The 17,967-nt window shown below is 40.7% G+C and overlaps 1 pseudogene; it reads left to right on the top strand.

Moving 5' to 3' along the window:
* Positions 1–3,985: 3,985 nt before the first annotated feature.
* Positions 3,986–15,072, top strand: LOC120441817 (annotated as a pseudogene).
* The last annotated feature ends 2,895 nt before the right edge of the window (positions 15,073–17,967 follow it).

Genomic DNA, 17,967 nt, shown 5'->3' with positions numbered 1-17,967 from the left:
CGTCTGTCTTTCTTATCCTCCCTAGCTGGTGTCTGATCTTCTTTTCTGTGCATCTTTGCTGACTTTATAAACGCCCAATTAGGATAACCACATGTTTTCAGTGCTTCCTTTACATGTGTGTGTTCCTTCTTTTTCCCTTCAGGCTTAGAGGGAACATGTTCTGCCCGGTGGTGTAGGGTCCTAATTACTCCAAGTTTGTGTTCTAGGGGGTGGTGGGAGTCAAAGAGGAGGTACTGGTCCGTGTGTGTGGGCTTCCGGTAAGCTTCAATGTTGAGGTTGCCATTCTCTTCAATGTGCACAGCGCAGTCCAGGAAAGGCAAACAGTTATCCTTTGTGTCTTCCCTGGTGAACTTGATGTTTTTATCCACGGCGTTAATGTGCGCAGTGAAGGATTCCACTTCTTGTGTTTTGATTTTGACCCAGGTGTCGTCTACATATCTGTACCAGTGGCTGGGTACTCTCCCTTCAAAAGAGCCAAGAGCCTCTCTTTCCACTTCCTCCATATAAAGGTTGGCTACAATAGGTGACACGAGGGAGCCCATGGCGCTGCCATGTTTTTGTCTGTAGAAACCCTCGTTCTATTTGAAATATGTAGTGGTGAGGCAGAGGTCTAACAGTGTGCAAATCTGATTGGGTGTGAAGTTGGTCCTGTCTTCCAAGGAGCTGTCTTCTTGTAGTCGTTTTCTGACAGTCTCCACTGCTTCCGTGGTGGGTATGCAAGTGAAGAGAGAGACTGCATCAAAGGACACCATGGTTTCATCTGGATCCAGGGTAAGTTTCTGGACCTTGTCGGTGAAGTCGGTGGAGTTCTTGATGTGATGTGGGATGTTCCCCACAAGAGGTGCTAGGATGGTAGCAAGGTGTTTCGAAATGTTGTAAGTGGCTGAGTTTATGCTACTGACAATGGGTCTGAGTGGGACGCCTTCTTTGTGGATCTTAGGAAGTGCATAAATGCAGGGTATGGCATCCCCTGGGTAAAGTCGGTGATATGTAAAGCGGTCAATGATTTTGTCCTTTTCAAGGTCTTGAAGGCAAGCTATAACTTTCTTTTTGTAGCTGCTTGTGGGGTCTCGCTTTAAGGCTTCATAGGTATTGTTGTCACTGAGGAGAGTAGTGATCCGTTGTGTTTAGGACCACGGTGCACCTTCCCTTATCAGCTGGTAATATAGTGATGTTGTGGTCTTTGCTCAGGGAAGCGACGGCCTTCTTTTCTTGTAATGTGAGGTTAGACTGAGGGACTTTGGCACTGGGCCATCTGACCTTAGGAAATCGCATGATAGGGTGGGGCCAGGTTTCACAATGAGCTCACCTGAAACCCTGGCTGATTGTGACCCACACCCGTTTTCACACCTTGGCTCATGTGATTAGATAGAGGATCATCAGGGGGTCCTTTGTCCCTCTTTGGGGTGAAACTCCCACTGGGTTTAAATCTGGGACTCTCCACCTTTTGACCCTTAGAACTGAAGAAGCTTCTCGGATGACAGGTGAAACGTCTTCAAGCAACTTAAAGAAGTCCAGACGCTTTTCTTTCCAAGCTCCTTAGACTATGATGACCTGGATGACTGAGAACCTTCACAGACAACTGTGAAAGGTGTGTCTTGTCTAAGATGCCGCAGCCAAAGATTAAGGGCGAAATTTTGAGAGATCATAGCAGAACTTTGCAAGTTGTATGGTGTTAAAAAGACCAGGAGGACTCCATACAGACCACAAGGAAATGCTCAGTGTGAAAGATATAACAGGACTCGTCATGATTTACTGAGAATGCTTCCACCTGAAAAGAAAAGAAAGTGGCCAGAATATCTACCTGAGCTTGTGTATGCGTATAATGCTACTCCTCATTCAACAACAGGATACTCGCCCTACTATCTTCTTTTTGGTTTTGAGCCTCGCCTTCCAGTTGATGCACTGTTAGGCCGTGAGTTTGTATCAGACAACAGTCAGAACTGGCTCTCTGTTCACCAAGAGAGACTTAAGCAGGCCCACAAGCGAGCTAGAGAGTATTCTGAGCAAAAAGCAGCAGAACGGATTTCATTTCAAAACAAGAAAGTCCATTGTCCCTCAGTTAACATTGGGCAGTTTGTTTTTCTTCGCCATCGGCCCTTGGGGAAGCATAAAATCTAGGATGCTTGGTGTCCCACTATTTACACAGTAGTGGATGTCCAAGGGACCACACACACCGTGGAACCCTTTGAAGGAGGGCCAACAAAAAATGTTCATAGGTCAGAGCTGTTACCCTGTGCAGCCCCGGTTCCCAAGCCCAGAACTCGAACCAAACTACAAACCAATGCTCACCCAGTGGTTGGAGAGGAACCAGTGGCAAATGAACCAGACTTTGTTATTGTTGAGGAAGTTGATCGTCTACCTTGGTTAGATGTGCCACAAGTGCCCTCATGGTCAGAGGGACATTTTTCCAGTTTCAGCACAGGCAGATGGTATCGGGTCAGAGGGATCTGAAACAAGTTTTACTGAGGTCCCACAGCTTTGCCACTTCTATTTTCCAGTATCAACACTCCAGTAGCACACACTCAGAGCCCAGCAGTCAAATAGCAAGAAGCACTTACTGCTGGAGTTTTTTTTATGCAGTTCCACAAACGTGCGTGGAGTAACCCATACTCCTAAGGATAACAACACCTTACAACAGTGGTTCCCAAACTTTTTTTGCTAGGCCCCCCTGTGTTTTACAAGAAAATCTCCCCTCCCTCGCAACAAACACATCCTGCAACCACACACCCATATTTTTGTTTTTAAACTCCTTTGCAGTTTATTTCACACATTTTTGTTTTCTTTTTCTTTTTTACTGTGTAAGAATATTCAACACTGCTACCAATACATAAAAAAAAAAAAAAAAAGCCTCTCTGTGCAAAATTGGTTTAAAAACCAAAAAAATGTTGGATACTGTGTGTCCGTGATTTAAAACGGGTAAACAAATTGTGGCACTGTAACTTTACTAAATAAAGAGCTAACATTGCCAAAATTTCATTATAAGAAGTGTTTGTGAACTAAAAATCAAGAATGTGGGATATTGTTTGCCCGTGATTTGGACATCCCAGTGCGTGCTCCTAACTCAGGGCAAACAAATTCTGTGGGGAATACCTACCTTGGCACCGCCTTTGTGCAGGTAAAGCCAAAGGCAAAATATGCTTCATCGTATGTTCTAGTCTTTGGGTTGGAAGGAAGCTGGTTTGGAAGGATATTTAGCCATGCTCCATCCTCTGCTTTGCGTTTGTGTGGGAATTCAGCCCCCCTCCGTGTGTGTGTGTGTGTGTGTGTGTGTGTGTGTGTGTGTGTGTGTGTACAGAGAAGGAGAGAGTCTTTCATAGTTTTTCAAAATGATTCGTGTTAGCAGAAGTTGTACCATTCATACTAAAAATGATTAAAGTTAAGTTCACAGGCTTCGACAGACCAAAAGTTAAAAATGTCTTTAAGGTGACATCTGACTTTTTTCACAGGAAATAAGCAGGCGGCAAAAAACTGACTTCATTATGCAGCGCTACAGTCAGTGGGTGTCTCTACATGTACTTCTTCAGATAACAATTTGTATTTTACAGTTTATAGTAGTTCTGCTGAAGGCTGCTTCGTTTCACTCATAAGACAATCATCAGATGTAATGTGGGGTAAAGAAACATTTTACTGCTTTTATTTCTTAACTTTCTAAACTAAACACATTTATTATTTTTGACTTGTCTTTATAAACTTCCTTAGAAAGAGCCGAATGTTACAGTAAAGTACATATGCTTTTTATGAATGGAACATTTTACTGCTTTTATTCATTAACTTTATAAACGAAACTTTTAGTTATTTTTCTTTCAGCAAACTGACTGATACATCATGTGATTTTATTAACTTGTGCTTTAATCTTAGACTTAAACTTTAGTGCATTTTTAAATAAAGCACACAGCTCCATAGCTGTAAATAACAATCACTAAATCATAATCATTAAGTTTTTCTTGATGAATTTGTTTCTTTGTTTTTGTTCCAGATGAAGATGGTGACAGTCAGCATTTTACTGATTGTTCTTTGTTTCAGGTGAGCTGACTGTTTAGTTATTAAAAGACATCATTCGATTAATTTGTAATTTAACTCAATTTTTAAACAAACTGAAAGACTAAACCAACGCTTTGTGTTGTGACTGAAATTTAAACACTTTACAAACAGTGAACAGGAGAGTAAAGGACAGCAGTTTGTTAATAATGAAACTGTATTTACAGGTTCTTTGGCTGATTATCCTGACTGGATAAAACTCTACATGACTGCCCCAAAGCAGCTGGAAGCACTGAGTGGATCTTGTTTGCAAATCCCATGTAACTTCAGACCCAAAGAAGAACAGAAATTTAACAGCACAAGAAAAATCTTTGGAGTGTGGATTAAAAATAATGGTGACTTTGGCAAATATCCAAACAATGTGATCTTCAACAGTAGTGGAGCAGTTAGCATCTCTCCAATGAGTATTACTGGGAACCTGAGTCAGAGAGACTGCACCACTCTGTTTTCTAATTTAACCACCACATACACAGACACATACTTCTTCAGAGTAGAGAGTGAAACATTCAAGGCGACAGCTGCTTGTGATCCTCTTCAAATAACAGTCAGAGGTAATAGTGTGTTTGTTTGTTTATTTTTTTTTGTTATTATATTACATTAATATTAAGCTAACATTTAGTACTTACTATCTAGTCTTTGATCTATTGTTTGATTATAATCAATATCTGTCGAGCAAATCTTGTATTAAAGTTGTAATGATTGTCCCAGGATGACACTCAGAAGATTGTTTCTTATTATAACTTCTGCTCCACTTTTATGTTCAGGACTTGATTACATTTATAAATCAAAGTATGAATTTAGAACAAGTTTTGAAAGCATGAGGTTTGCAGATTTTAATCAGTGGTGCAAAGAGCAGTGTGATTTTATAATGAATATGTATGTGAAACCACAGATTCTCCTTGGAGGCCCAATATTACAATCCCAGGTGATCTGAAGGAGAAGGAGTCTGTCACTATAACCTGCTCAGCTCTCACTCCCTGTCCACACTCCCCTCCTCAACTCACCTGGAATCTCCAACAAGACTCTCACAACAAAATAGAGGAAAACACAGATGGAAGCTTTACAACTAAAATCCAGCAGACCATCACTCTGTCAGACACGCATGATGGAAAGAAGATCAGCTGCTCTGCCAGATATCCTGTGAACCAAGGAAAAGACACCAAGACAGCAGAGACAGAAGAGACTCTCAGTGTTTCATGTAAGACAATCAGAGTTTGTTGTTGGATCCTGTCAACATATCATGATTTATGAGACTTCATCTTTTCCTCCAGATGCTCCTAAAGACACCTCAGCATCCATCAGTCCATCAGGTTTGGTGTCAGCAGGCAGCTGGGTGAACCTGACCTGCTCCAGCAGAGCCAAACCTCCAGTCAGCAGCTTCACCTGGTTCAAGAAGAGCAGAGATGGAGCTGTGAAAGTATCTGAAGGAGAGATTTACAGCTTCAATGTAACAGATGGAGGAGTTTATTACTCCTTTATTACTGTGTGGCCACTAATGATCTGGGTAATTAGACATCAGCAGAGATTCATGTGACTGTTGGAGGTAAAGATACTCAGTATTAACTTTCAAAAGTTTTTTTTTGGAATTATTCTTTTATGGTAGTCCTTAAAAGTGAGTTGAAAAGGTAGTAAATTTATCTTTACGAAGTTCAAAGTTTGTACTTCATCCTACAACATGTGGTTGTTCAGTTGTTAGAATTGCAAAACTTTTTTTTTCACCTTAACAGTTCTTATTTACTGTTAAATGTTCATGTCACATACTGTCTTAATCACTCTTCTTGCTTAAAGGTGGAAACCTGGTTGGTGTCTACAGTATAGTGAAGACTGTGGGAATCATAATGCTCGTGAGCACACTGATTGTTTTTGAGTGGTGAGACAAATGCTTCTGTGATACACTCATTAGAAATCAAGTAACTCATCTGTAGTAAAACAAAATAATTCATTCTTTCTGGTTTCTTAGTTTTTTTTCCATCAGCTGGTTCAGATCAAGACGCTCCAACAAACCAGAGACTGAAAGCTGTCAGATGAACAGAGTCACATCACAACACATCAACTAAAGTTTCCACAGGAGGTCTAATTCCATCTTAAATTATCGCTTAATTCACTGCAGTGATGTTCAACAGTTTGTACGTGACTGTTTTACTTTGAGTGTAGAGATGGTGTTTCAGGAATGGAAACATTTACTTTTTGCATGATTTCATGTAATTCCTTCACTGCCCTGAGTCTGTTAAACAGGAGCTCCTTCAACATGACCATCTTATCTTTTATAGTCATATCCATGAATATTGATCAAGCACCACACTTCTGTAAGACTGATACTGCATGATGTTTGGAAATTCATGTAAATTTGCACTCTATTACAGGTACAGCTGTTTTCCTGCTATTACTATTAAATAAGCTTTCAACATCTATCTGCTGCTCCCTGGTGGACCACACAAATTAAATTTTTTTAATGCCCTGAGGTGCTCAGGCTCTGATAGGGGAACAGCCGTGATTTACAAGTGCAACTTAAGTTATGATCTACTTATTCTGAGCTGATTTCATTCCTTCAAATTTAAGCATGAAAATCCAGTTTAGTATATTATTACCCACCAACCTCCTAAATCATGTGATGACTCTGAATTAATTCTCTGATTTGTTTTCATATATTGTTGCAAATTTGACCAAATCCTTTTTATAGGTGACTTTAATTTACACACTGATAATAAAATATAATAAATAAGTGTGGAAGGGCTATGGTCATTAAGGAAAGGGATGGAAATTGCACATCTGCCTAAATATTTCACAGGACCAAAATATGGCAGCAACATAATAAATAGGCACGACAGAATGACTGTATGGAAGAGGTCTGTTCACACTCTTTATTTGCATTTATGGTTCTGACAGCCCACGGCTAGAAACTGTTAGTCTGTTGGTTTTGCACCTGATGGATCTGAACCTTTTTCAGAGGGCAGGATGTTCAATAGATGATAGTTAGGGTGGTGAGAGGAATAGAAATATTTTACTGCTATTATTTGCTGCTATTTTTATAATCATCATTAACATTTCAGTGTTAATAGTGATGTTGCTTTCCTAGATGCATTCAGATGTTCAAACATATTGGTATCATATTAGTCTTTATTACAAGGTCCAAGAAGAACCACTTTAAACGGTTGAGTTGAATCTATAGTTGTAAATGTTTTTAATACTTCTATGATCTCAGGGTTTCTGTGTAGAAGGGCAGAGACAGGAAAATACACTCTGTGCCAAAATGAGACAGGAAACGAAACGCGTCTGCAGAGCATGTTTTTGCAGAAGTGAAACTGAAGCCAGAGTTTAAGTGCAAGCCAAAGAGCAGGGTGTTATTATGCATGTATCGTTGAGACACACACACGCTTAGTTAGAGGGATCACTGATAGGGAAAGTTCAAATTGCTTTGCTTGGGGTTACTTTTAGACTATATTAGGAGGAGCAAACATATTGGCAGATCTGAGAAGGAAAACCTGTGTTATGAAAATGATTTTAATCTTTTATACATGATTGCATTTGAGCTTATTAAAGAGCTGTGGCTCCTGGTCACGTGAAGGTCAGAAGTGTAACGGGTGAGATGTGAGAGCATTTAAGGGCGAGACATATACATACAGACACAAATAGTGAGAGGTCATGACACGTCGCACGCAGTACACAGCATGCGCGCCCAAGACGCGTGCACGCACACACACATACACACCATGGTAGATCTATTTTGGTAGGGCAGAAGTGAAGATGTGTGCCGACGTACTTAGAGGAAGTGCACCAGATGAGCGACAGCGAAGACGAGCTGAGGGGAAGCACCGACCTGAAGACAATGTTCTTTAAAACTATGTTAAAGTTCACGGAACATTTTGTGGTTTGGAGTGACGTAAGCTGTACTTTGTCTATTTTTGTAAAAGAGGGGGGCTTTGTTATTGTACCCATATAAAACCTTGTCTAATGATTGTAAGTTCAGTTCGACGCTGAAATCTGCACAGCGGTCGGACTCACACATGTGTTTATTAAAATACTGTCTAATTGCACACCGGACTGGATCTGTGGTTATTTATGGATTCTTCTCTCAACATTGAACCTTAACATTTGGGGACTTCGTCCGGTGAGAGAGGGAATTTTGGTGTAGATGGAGAGATCCAGGGTCTGTGGTGATTAGATGGGCAGATAGGAGTCAGTGGTCTGAAGTGAGAGACAAGCCGGCTTAAACAAAGGTAAGGCACATACCTGTTGAATTTTCCAAAATGTGCTAGATTGGACATGTCAAATTAAAGTCTACTCACTGAAAATTACTGGTGAAAGTCTGTTTTGATTTGGTGATAATGAAAGTAATAAAGTACAGTACTGAGAAAGTTAAAAGCGGTTGGAGCCGCTGAGAGAATTAAGAACGGTTGGAGCCGTTGAGAGAATTAAAGCAGTTGGAGCTGCTAATTTAGTGTGGTAGGGAATTTGGTTGTTTTGTGGGTTGGAGCCCTATTGGTCATGGACTCTATTTTGTGATGGTCATTTTGTGGGTTGGAGCCCCTATGTCCACAAGGATAGGTCTGCCTGATTCTTACTCCTGTGGGAGTGTAGATTGTTGGTTCAAATTATTCTAAATCTTTGTAGAACGACAGCGGCGTCTGTTAAGAAGCGCATTTTCTCGGAGGTAACGCTCCCTCCTGGATAAAGACGTTTATCCTTGACCTAGCGGCGACTAATGGGATAGTACGGCACGACAAACCGGGAGAACTGGGAACCTCCAAAATTGCTAGAGGTTGGAGCCTCTATTTTGCGCTTTTTGGCTACCTGTAAATTAAGTTAGGGCTAGAAATGTGGACGGAACGGTTGGAGCTGGTCCGGTGAATTGAGCACAAAAAGTCTGGGACTTATCGGTTGGAGCCGTTACGTAAATTTATCAAAATTATATAGGTGTTAAGAGGCCTGAGACCTGTGCAGTTGTAATTAATAAGACGTATGTAATATAAAATATGAGATCTATGAGTAAGATCAGTCTCTGTGTCAGTAATGCACTGCCGGATGTGCACTGATGGTGTGTGTAAATGTAAATGAGCAGCGGGGACGCGCAGAGAGGGTGGTTTCAGTTTTGACAGAATTGAGCTTTTTGCTAAATGCCTGTATATAAGAGGTTGGTTTTGCTTATCACGAGAGTGTAAATACAGTTTGAATATATTAGTGTGGATGTATAGTAAATGGCTGAATTTTGATAGATGTATATTTCGTGAGCCATAAATGTTGGTGTGTTTTATTTTTCAGTTATGTGTGTGTGGGGAGAAGCTGTGAGACGATGAGAGGTTTCAGTTTTCTTTTTCTTTTTTCTTTTGACTTGCTCTTTCTGATCATGGAAGGCATGTCCAAAATACTCGTATGAAAGCGTATTTTGTGTGATTTTAACTGTGTGAATGCTGTCAGTATTTGGTTGGAGTGACTCTCGTGAGTTCTCTGAGGGAGAGAAAAGGCAGGGGTGTGTGAGACGACTCATGGCGTCTGAAAGAGGTTAGAGCCTTTAAAAGTGTGTGTGAGAGGAAGGTGTGTGTGTGACTGATGATGTCAGGGGAGCACCCAGAGAAATAGACAGAGTTAAATTCTAAGAAGCTGAAGCGAATGCATGTTTTAAGAAAAAGTAATAAAGTAATAAAATTATATTAATTACAGGGTTTAGAAAAGAGACAGACCGAGAGAAATAAATACATGAACTAACAATTACATTAATGAATTGAAAATGCACGTACACAAACTGTTACATGTGAAATTATGGTTGGAAAGTTTAATAAAGAAAGCAGTTTACACTCCTTTAATTTCCAGAACCAGTGTGTCCCCTAGGCCTGATAACACCCTTGCCCAGTTGGCCCCTGTAGTAGGCGGGCATGGAAGGCTGGACAGCCCATGACGGGTAAGATCCCACCTCGAAACCCTGGGACAACCTAAGGCAAGGCGCAGTCACGATTGCTTGAACCTAAGTCCCGGAGTGACCTTGGAGTCACTGGAGGAGACGGGATTTAACAGGTAAGGCCACTGGGCACAGGCGGAGGGGAAATGTCATTAACAATGACCAGTGATGAACCAGAGAGAGAAAATACACCCTGTCAAAGGAGTTTGAAACACTGCAAAAGAAACATTTACAAGATCACAAAGATCATAAAGAAACATTTATAAAAATCACACATACGAACAGAAAATGCACTAACCTTACAGAGATAAGCTCATGAAGTTTAATGCATAGAGACATTGAATAAACCTGGCTAAGAACATAAGCATATGCAATGAAGATCTGCTTGCTGCTTGTATGAGTGAGAGAATGGTGTGAATGTTTAATAAAATTGATGGAAAGATTTAAAAAAGATGGAAAAAACACAAGAAAAGTATTAAAGCAGTTTTTAAAAGAGTGCCTTAGGAGTGCTCTCGTACTGATTGATAAAAGTAGGTGATTAGTATAGAAAGAAAATGAAAATAATTAAATAATGTGATAAGGTTTAAACATGTATTCCTCTTGTTAAGTTGGCTGTTGAGCTGTGGGTTTATGCAAATTAGCTGGAGCAGAGACACTTCCTGTGTGCGTGTGTGTCGGAGGCTTTCAGTTCAAGAGAGAGCGGTGGCTGTTGAAGATTATTTGGCGAAATATATAATGGTAAAGTATCAGGATATTTGATTACGGTGGTCAGGTCTGTTCAGAGGGGCAGATTTGGACAGGAAATTTATAATTTAAGGACGATACGTTGTTGAAATTGGTTTTTATCTTGTGCTGAATGAACACATGGCAAAGTGAGGAAGGGAGACATTGTGCAAACGGTCTTTGATCTTTTGACGAGCTTTTCGGTGTGTTGAACGGGTGAAATTTAAGATTGTTTCAGATTTTTGAGGCTGTTGTTTTATTTCGAGAGAGGGAGTTTGAGTAGACCTGGATAGGTCTGAGAGGGGCCCAGAGAAAAAAATTTTTTGTAGTAGTAAGTGCACTCAGGAAAAAACCTGTCAGGTGATTTTGTTTTGTACTTTGATGAGCTAACAATCAGCTCTTATTTTTTCTCATTTTTGCTCTAAGCAGGCCTGGAAGAGCGCGAATTGACGGCGCGGACAAATTACCAAGTAAGGATTGCAGCGAGTCAATCCAGTCAAAAGTATAGCGAACTATTTTCCTAAAAAGGAAAACGAAATAAAAGAAATGATTGAGCTCATTTTGCTGATGTGGAGCATCTGATGACGTGCGCAGAAGGCTGCAGTATCAGCAAAAAATATCATGTGTGAATGCATGTGAGTGAATGCGAGTGATGGGACCAAGGGGGGAAATAAATGAAAGGACAAGTGGGAGACTTAAATAAGGGGGTGCTGATTTTGGGATATTGATGGATGTTTGGAGAAAATTTCTTTTTACTGGGGTTAGATTATGGGATTACATTATATTGTTGGGAGAATGCAAAATGCTAAAAGGGAAACATTGTTTGATGAGATTCAAGTTACCATTAACTGAGGTAACTCATGATTAATAACTGTTTGGTTTAAGTCTATTTTGTCATGACACAGACTGGATCATAGAGGGAGAGTATGAAATGTAAAGTACAGGTTTTGTTTTCAGGAAGTTCCAAGGATCCAGAGTTCGATGGAGCAACGATTTGGAGAAGATTTGACATGATGATTAAATTGATTTTGTTCCTTAAACACAGGTTTTCAGGGCTGGAGCAAAATACCGGAGAGGAGAATGGCTGAGCTGTCCTGAGAAATGATATGACTAACCTTTTTTCCCTTGTTAATTTCCTAAGCTTGGGTGGAGCATGTTGAGTTTTTTGCCACATGAGATGTGTCAAAAAAGAGAGGGATTTAAGATTTAATGTCGTTAATTTAAAATGAGTTTTAGTATGATTTTATAACGATTGGGGTTGTTTGATAATTTAGATATGGTAAAACTGAGGCAGAGATTGTTAATTCTAAAGAAAGGAGTAAAATGAACTGAATTCTGTTTAGAAGATAAATTGCTGGTGTTAATAAGGAGTTGTACACCAAATTTAGAGGGAAACTGTGGGAATAAAGGATATGCTTTGGGGAAAATAGTGAACATTTTATGAGTAGAAAATGTGTGATTTCTTTTTGATTTTTAGGATAAGTTGTCACAGTGACATAATGTTAGAATGTTGTTATAATGTAGGCTTTAGAAACAGAGAGTAAATAGATTTATTTTTAGGGTAGAGGAGAGCTTTTATGAGGATGTTAAAAGTCTCGCTGACTCAAAGGAATAATATTGGAGATTATATATGTAGAAATGATTTTTTCATACACATTGCATTTTTGTGCCTTTAACGGAGTTGTGGCTCAGAGAGTCGTCTCTTGAGGGTCACAAACTTTTGGTTAGCGTTAATGATTAGCCAATCTACTGTGAGAATGACCTGAGTTATTGAAGGATTGCACACGCTTACAGACATATGGAGTTCTTAAGACACATGACAGTATTGATTCCAGGCAAAAGGCCTGAAATCCATTTAGCATTTAACTGAATAGGAGTTTCGCTTGTAACTAAACTGTGTGACATGTAAAATATTGAGATAACACATGCAGCTCTAAATTAGTCCTCTTATATAAAATGCAGTTACAGAATAACAAATGCTTGTTGAAGTAACCAAGTTGTCGTTTAAAACAGAAGCAAAGGGGGAAAGCTTATATATGTTGGTTGAGTCTGATAAAGTATAAATTAGAATGTATCATTACATTAAGAGCGGCAAAATGAAATAAAATGTCATATTAAAACAGGGTATAACACAGGAAATGTGAGTTCTAAAATACAGGTAGAGTTAAGCTTTTAGCCATGATGAAATTTATTTAGGAGCTAATGATTATATGTTTACACTTAGTTGATTAAAATGGTTGTTTTTCTTTGATGCTTTAGTAGAATAAGCCGTTATAATGATTTTCTTGGTATATTTTCTTGTGATAGGTGACTTTAGATGAGAGGCACTTGCAGCAGCGACAGTTTTGTGCATAGGATGTTGATGATCAGATAAGGAGCAAGAGGAAGCACATGCAGAGACGTGCTTCCTTCGATTCTCTTAAAGGCAGTGCTTTTAAGGGTTTTACAAATGCTGAGTACGGTTGAATGAGATATAAAAATAAAAGTCAAAAACCAAATACAAAATTAGGTTAATATTAGCTGGAATCAGGTTTGAATAAAGAGAACTAGAGAGGGTCAGAGCTAAGAACAGTGATCCTAATGTCCATAATGTCTGGGATGGACAGGGGAGCAGCTGAATGGGCCAAGGAGTGACCCAACATAATGTATGGCGACCTCTGGTGTGCCAGAGGTCGAGAGAGGGGATTGAGAGGAATAGAAATATTTTACTGCTATTATTTGCTGCTATTTTTATAATCATCATTAACATTTCAGTGTTAATAGTGATGTTGCTTTCCTAGATGCATTCAGATGTTCAAACATATTGGTATCATATTAGTCTTTATTACAAGGTCCAAGAAGAACCACTTTAAACGGTTGAGTTGAATCTATAGTTGTAAATGTTTTTAATACTTCTATGATCTCAGGGTTTCTGTGTAGAAGGGCAGAGACAGGAAAATACACTCTGTGCCAAAATGAGACAGGAAACGAAACGCGTCTGCAGAGCATGTTTTTGCAGAAGTGAAACTGAAGCCAGAGTTTAAGTGCAAGCCAAAGAGCAGGGTGTTATTATGCATGTATCGTTGAGACACACACACGCTTAGTTAGAGGGATCACTGATAGGGGAAAGTTCAAATTGCTTTGCTTGGGGTTACTTTTAGACTATATTAGGAGGAGCAAACATATTGGCAGATCTGAGAAGGAAAACCTGTGTTATGAAAATGATTTGAATCTTTTATACATGATTGCATTTGAGCTTATTAAAGAGCTGTGGCTCCTGGTCACGTGAAGGTCAGAAGTGTAACGGGTGAGATGTGAGAGCATTTAAGGGCGAGACATATACATACAGACACAAATAGTGAGAGGTCATGACACGTACGCACTACACAGCATGCACGCGCCCTCGCACGTGCACGCACACACACATACACACCATGGTAGATCTATTTTGGTAGGGCAGAAGTGAAGATGTGTGCCGGCGCATTTTAGAGGAAGTGCACCAGATGAGCGACAGCGAAGACGAGCTGAGGGAAGCACCGACCTGAAGACAATGTTCTTTAAAACTATGTTAAAGTTCACGGAACATTTTGTGGTTTGGAGTGACGTAAGCTGTACTTTGTCTATTTTTGTAAAAGAGGGGGGCTTTGTTATTGTACCCATATAAAACCTTGTCTAATGATTGTAAGTTCAGTTCGACGCTGAAATCTGCACAGCGGTCGGACTCACACATGTGTTTATTAAAATACTGTCTAATTGCACACCGGACTGGATCTGTGGTTATTTATGGATTCTTCTCTCAACATTGAACCTTAACAGTGGAGATGGCCTTTTATAATTGCCCTGGCTCTGGAGAGACATCAAGAGCTGGCAATGGAGTCTAGGGAGGAGAGTGGACAGGTGATCACTTTCTCTGCAGTTCTGATGACCCTTTGGAGTCTCTTCTTATTGGCTGTTGTGCAACCAGCATACCACATGGGGTTGGCGTACTCCAGCACACTCTCGATTGTGGCTTGATAGAAGGACACTAGTAGGTCAGTCTGCAACCTGTTCCAACTAAGAATCCTCAAGAAATGGAAGTGCTGCTGGGCTTTCTTCACTAAGGCTGATGTGTTTGTAGTCCAGGATAGGTCCTCAGAAATGTGGGTACCGAGGAACTTAAAGGAGGGCACCCTCTCCACCTTTCATGGAGAGGGGAGGGGGATCAGTTTGTTTCTTGCAGAAGTCCATGACACTTCCTTGGTTTTCCTGTTGTTGAGGGTGAGGTTATTGTGGTCACAGCATTCTGTCAGATGTTGTATCTCTTCTCTGTAGGCGGTGTGGTCATCGTGGGTGGGGTCATCTGCAAATTTGATGATGATGTTGCAGGGATGCAAAGGGGTGCAGTCACTGGTGTAGATGGTATAAAGGAGAGGACTCAGCACACATCCCTGTGGTGAGCCAGTGCTGAGTGACAGGGTGGATGATCATCAGTTGCCAACCTTGACAGATTGTGATGGGTCAGTAAGAAAGTTTTTGATCCATACAAATGTAGCAGGGGGTGGGGTGGGGGTGGGGGTGGGGTTAAGTATACCAGCTCGAATGTCTGGGATGATGGTATCAAAAGCTGAGCTGAAATCAATAAAGAGCGTCCTTACTGAAGCCCCAGGATTCTCCAGGTCACGAAGAGCTGAGTGGAGGGCAGTGGAAATTACATCCTTGATGGACCTGTTTGCCTTGACTGGTGGGGGTCGAAGCTGGGTGGGAGGCAGTCCTTTATGTGCTTTAGACCAGCTTCTCAAAGCACTTTGCAGCCACTGGGGTCAGTGCATTGGGTCTGTAGTCATTGAGGCCACTGATGGTGGTGGACTTGGGGACTGGGACTATTGTTGCTGATATCAGGCAATAAGGGACAGTGGCATGTGACAGGGAGAAGTTGAATACTCTGGTGAACACAGGAGCCAGCTGGTCGGTGCAGACTTTGAGTACATTCCCAGGTATTCCGTCAGGGCCAGCAGCTTTCCTCTGATTAACTGCTCTGTACACATTGTGAACCTGGTGTTCTTGGAGGGTAAATATATGTGGGTTGTGCTCAGGAGGAGGCTATGAGCAGGGCAGTGTGCATGGTAGGGGTGCCTACTAGGGATGGGAATCGAAAACTGGTTCCTACTTGTAGCAGGATGAATATTATGTTTTGGTTCATCCCACTTTCAGTCCGGCGCATTAGGGGGCGCTAGTATAAATAGTAGCGGCCATCTGAGCACCCCTGAATCGCGTACCTGTTGTCTCCTTTCGGTCACCTGACTTCCCCCGGTGTTGCAGGTAGGAGCTGCGTACATGTCGCTGTTGCCTCAGCCCGAATTGGCAGTACTTGTGTTGATTGTGGTGTTCGTGTTACAGAGATCACCCGCGGATTACCTTCCTGAAGCCTCCATCGTGGCTGGTATGTGTTTATTCGGTGCAGTGCATACATTATTTCACTTGGTGGTAAATCAATGTTGTTTTATAGGTCGTAGCTGTAGAAGCCTCCTATGAGCCACTCTGTTCATGACTCAAGTGACGCTGTTTAATTGGTACGTAACTCAGCTTTGTTACGATCTCTGCCTTTTATTGTTCTTTTATAGCAAACACTCATTATGTATTGCAGGAAGTGTGGACCTTAGTTGGCCGGCAGTAGCTTTACAGCAGGGTCGCTACGGCTTTTCTACGCTACGCTAACAGAAGTGCTGCTGCTTCGCCTTTTACCGTCTGTTTCCGTTTGCGAGGGTTCTTTTTCCCTGCTGCTGCCAGCCTCTTAAGAGTGGACGTTGGCGTGGACAGCGGCTACATACATGCCGTCTACAGGAGTCGGCTGGCGTGCATGTCCATTGACTGAATTATTAAATTAAAGTAGTCGGGCGGACGGTAATTTGGAGTAATACGGCGACTCCGTCTGCTCCAGATTTAAGGTTTTATTTAGTTTGTATGTCTGTCTCTCTGTTGTTTTGATTTGTAGTTTGGGTTTTTGTTACACCACTGGTAGGAGGCCCACTTTCTCGCTGCGGATCACCAGTGTGTTCCTGCAGTTGGGCTAACCCCAGCGTGTGCAAACTAGTTTTTTTGGAATATATTATAATTTTCTTTATTTCTTTTATTCAGATGCGGAGGGCCTGATGTGGAGGAGACTGGGGTGTCTTGGTGGTGGGATCCTTTGAGTGTTACACACCTGCATTTTTAGTTTATTAGTGTGAGCGTGTGATGGTGTGCTTCACTTGTGTATTGGTGAGTTTTCTTTTCTTTTTGAGTTGTTTTTGTGCGTGGCATCCCTGCCCCTCCACTGGTAAGCCTTGGCTCTGAATACTTTTTAGAATATTTGTATATTGATATTGATGCTTGTGTTTTTATATGCTGTTTTAAATAACTATTATTAAAATGTCTGTTTTATCATTGAAGCACGTCTCTGTATTGAGTATAACGCATCTGAGTGTCTTCCTGGTAATTAGCATTATTTAGATCCAGTATTCTCTGGGTGAAATTCCCAGGGTGGCGTTGTCTTTTAAACTGTGAAGTAGTGCTGGGCGATATGACGATATATATCGTGTGGACGATAGAAAAGTGTCTATCGTGCCATTTGTCTTCTATCGTTTCTAACCCTAATTTTATAAATTATTACATAAAATATATCATTAGCCCTTTACAACCGGTCGGAGCAGGCACACTCCGTTTTGTCTAACTATTTTTAAATCCCTGTAGAACTGGAACCACGTAAGAGCGCAATAATTATTTTTGCATATGAAACCGTAGGAGTTGTACTTACATCTTATTCCATTAGCTTACCCTAGGTCACGGTTTCCTTCCACATATAGCTTTGCAACAATTGCATAAGAAGCACTTCCAGCAACAAAAACATAATATTCCAGAAACACGCTTTGCCGATCCGATCAGCTGTTCATAACACTTCCTACTTTGGAATATAAATCAGCACGAACTATCGCATGTCTGCCATTACTTGTCCGAAACCGGAAGTGTCGTCATTTTCGTGGAAATGTAGTTTTTTACCTTCAATGCCTATGTTGGTGTTTTTAAAAGTCATGTTTGACTTTATGCTTTTCTGTATTGTTTCTGGGATGCTTAGAAGTCAAATGACACTGTTGGAAATAGTTTATTTTGATGCACATGCTGTTTTTTTGCAAATTTGCATTATAATAATTTTCATTTTTCCTGTAGTATATAAAAATTAGTGAATCTCAAAAATAAAACTATGAAGACACTCAAAATAAATTTCCTGTTGTTGGAAACTATTTTGTGCAACTTTTTTGTATTTACAGTTTTGAGGGATAAGCCTCTTAAATTTCTCTAACTAGAAATATATGTAA

Source organism: Oreochromis aureus, linkage group 9 (assembly GCF_013358895.1).
Source record: "Oreochromis aureus strain Israel breed Guangdong linkage group 9, ZZ_aureus, whole genome shotgun sequence".
Lineage (NCBI taxonomy): Eukaryota > Metazoa > Chordata > Actinopteri > Cichliformes > Cichlidae > Oreochromis > Oreochromis aureus.
The sequence above is the reverse complement of the archived record's forward strand: the minus strand, read 5'-3'. Positions and strand labels throughout refer to the sequence as shown.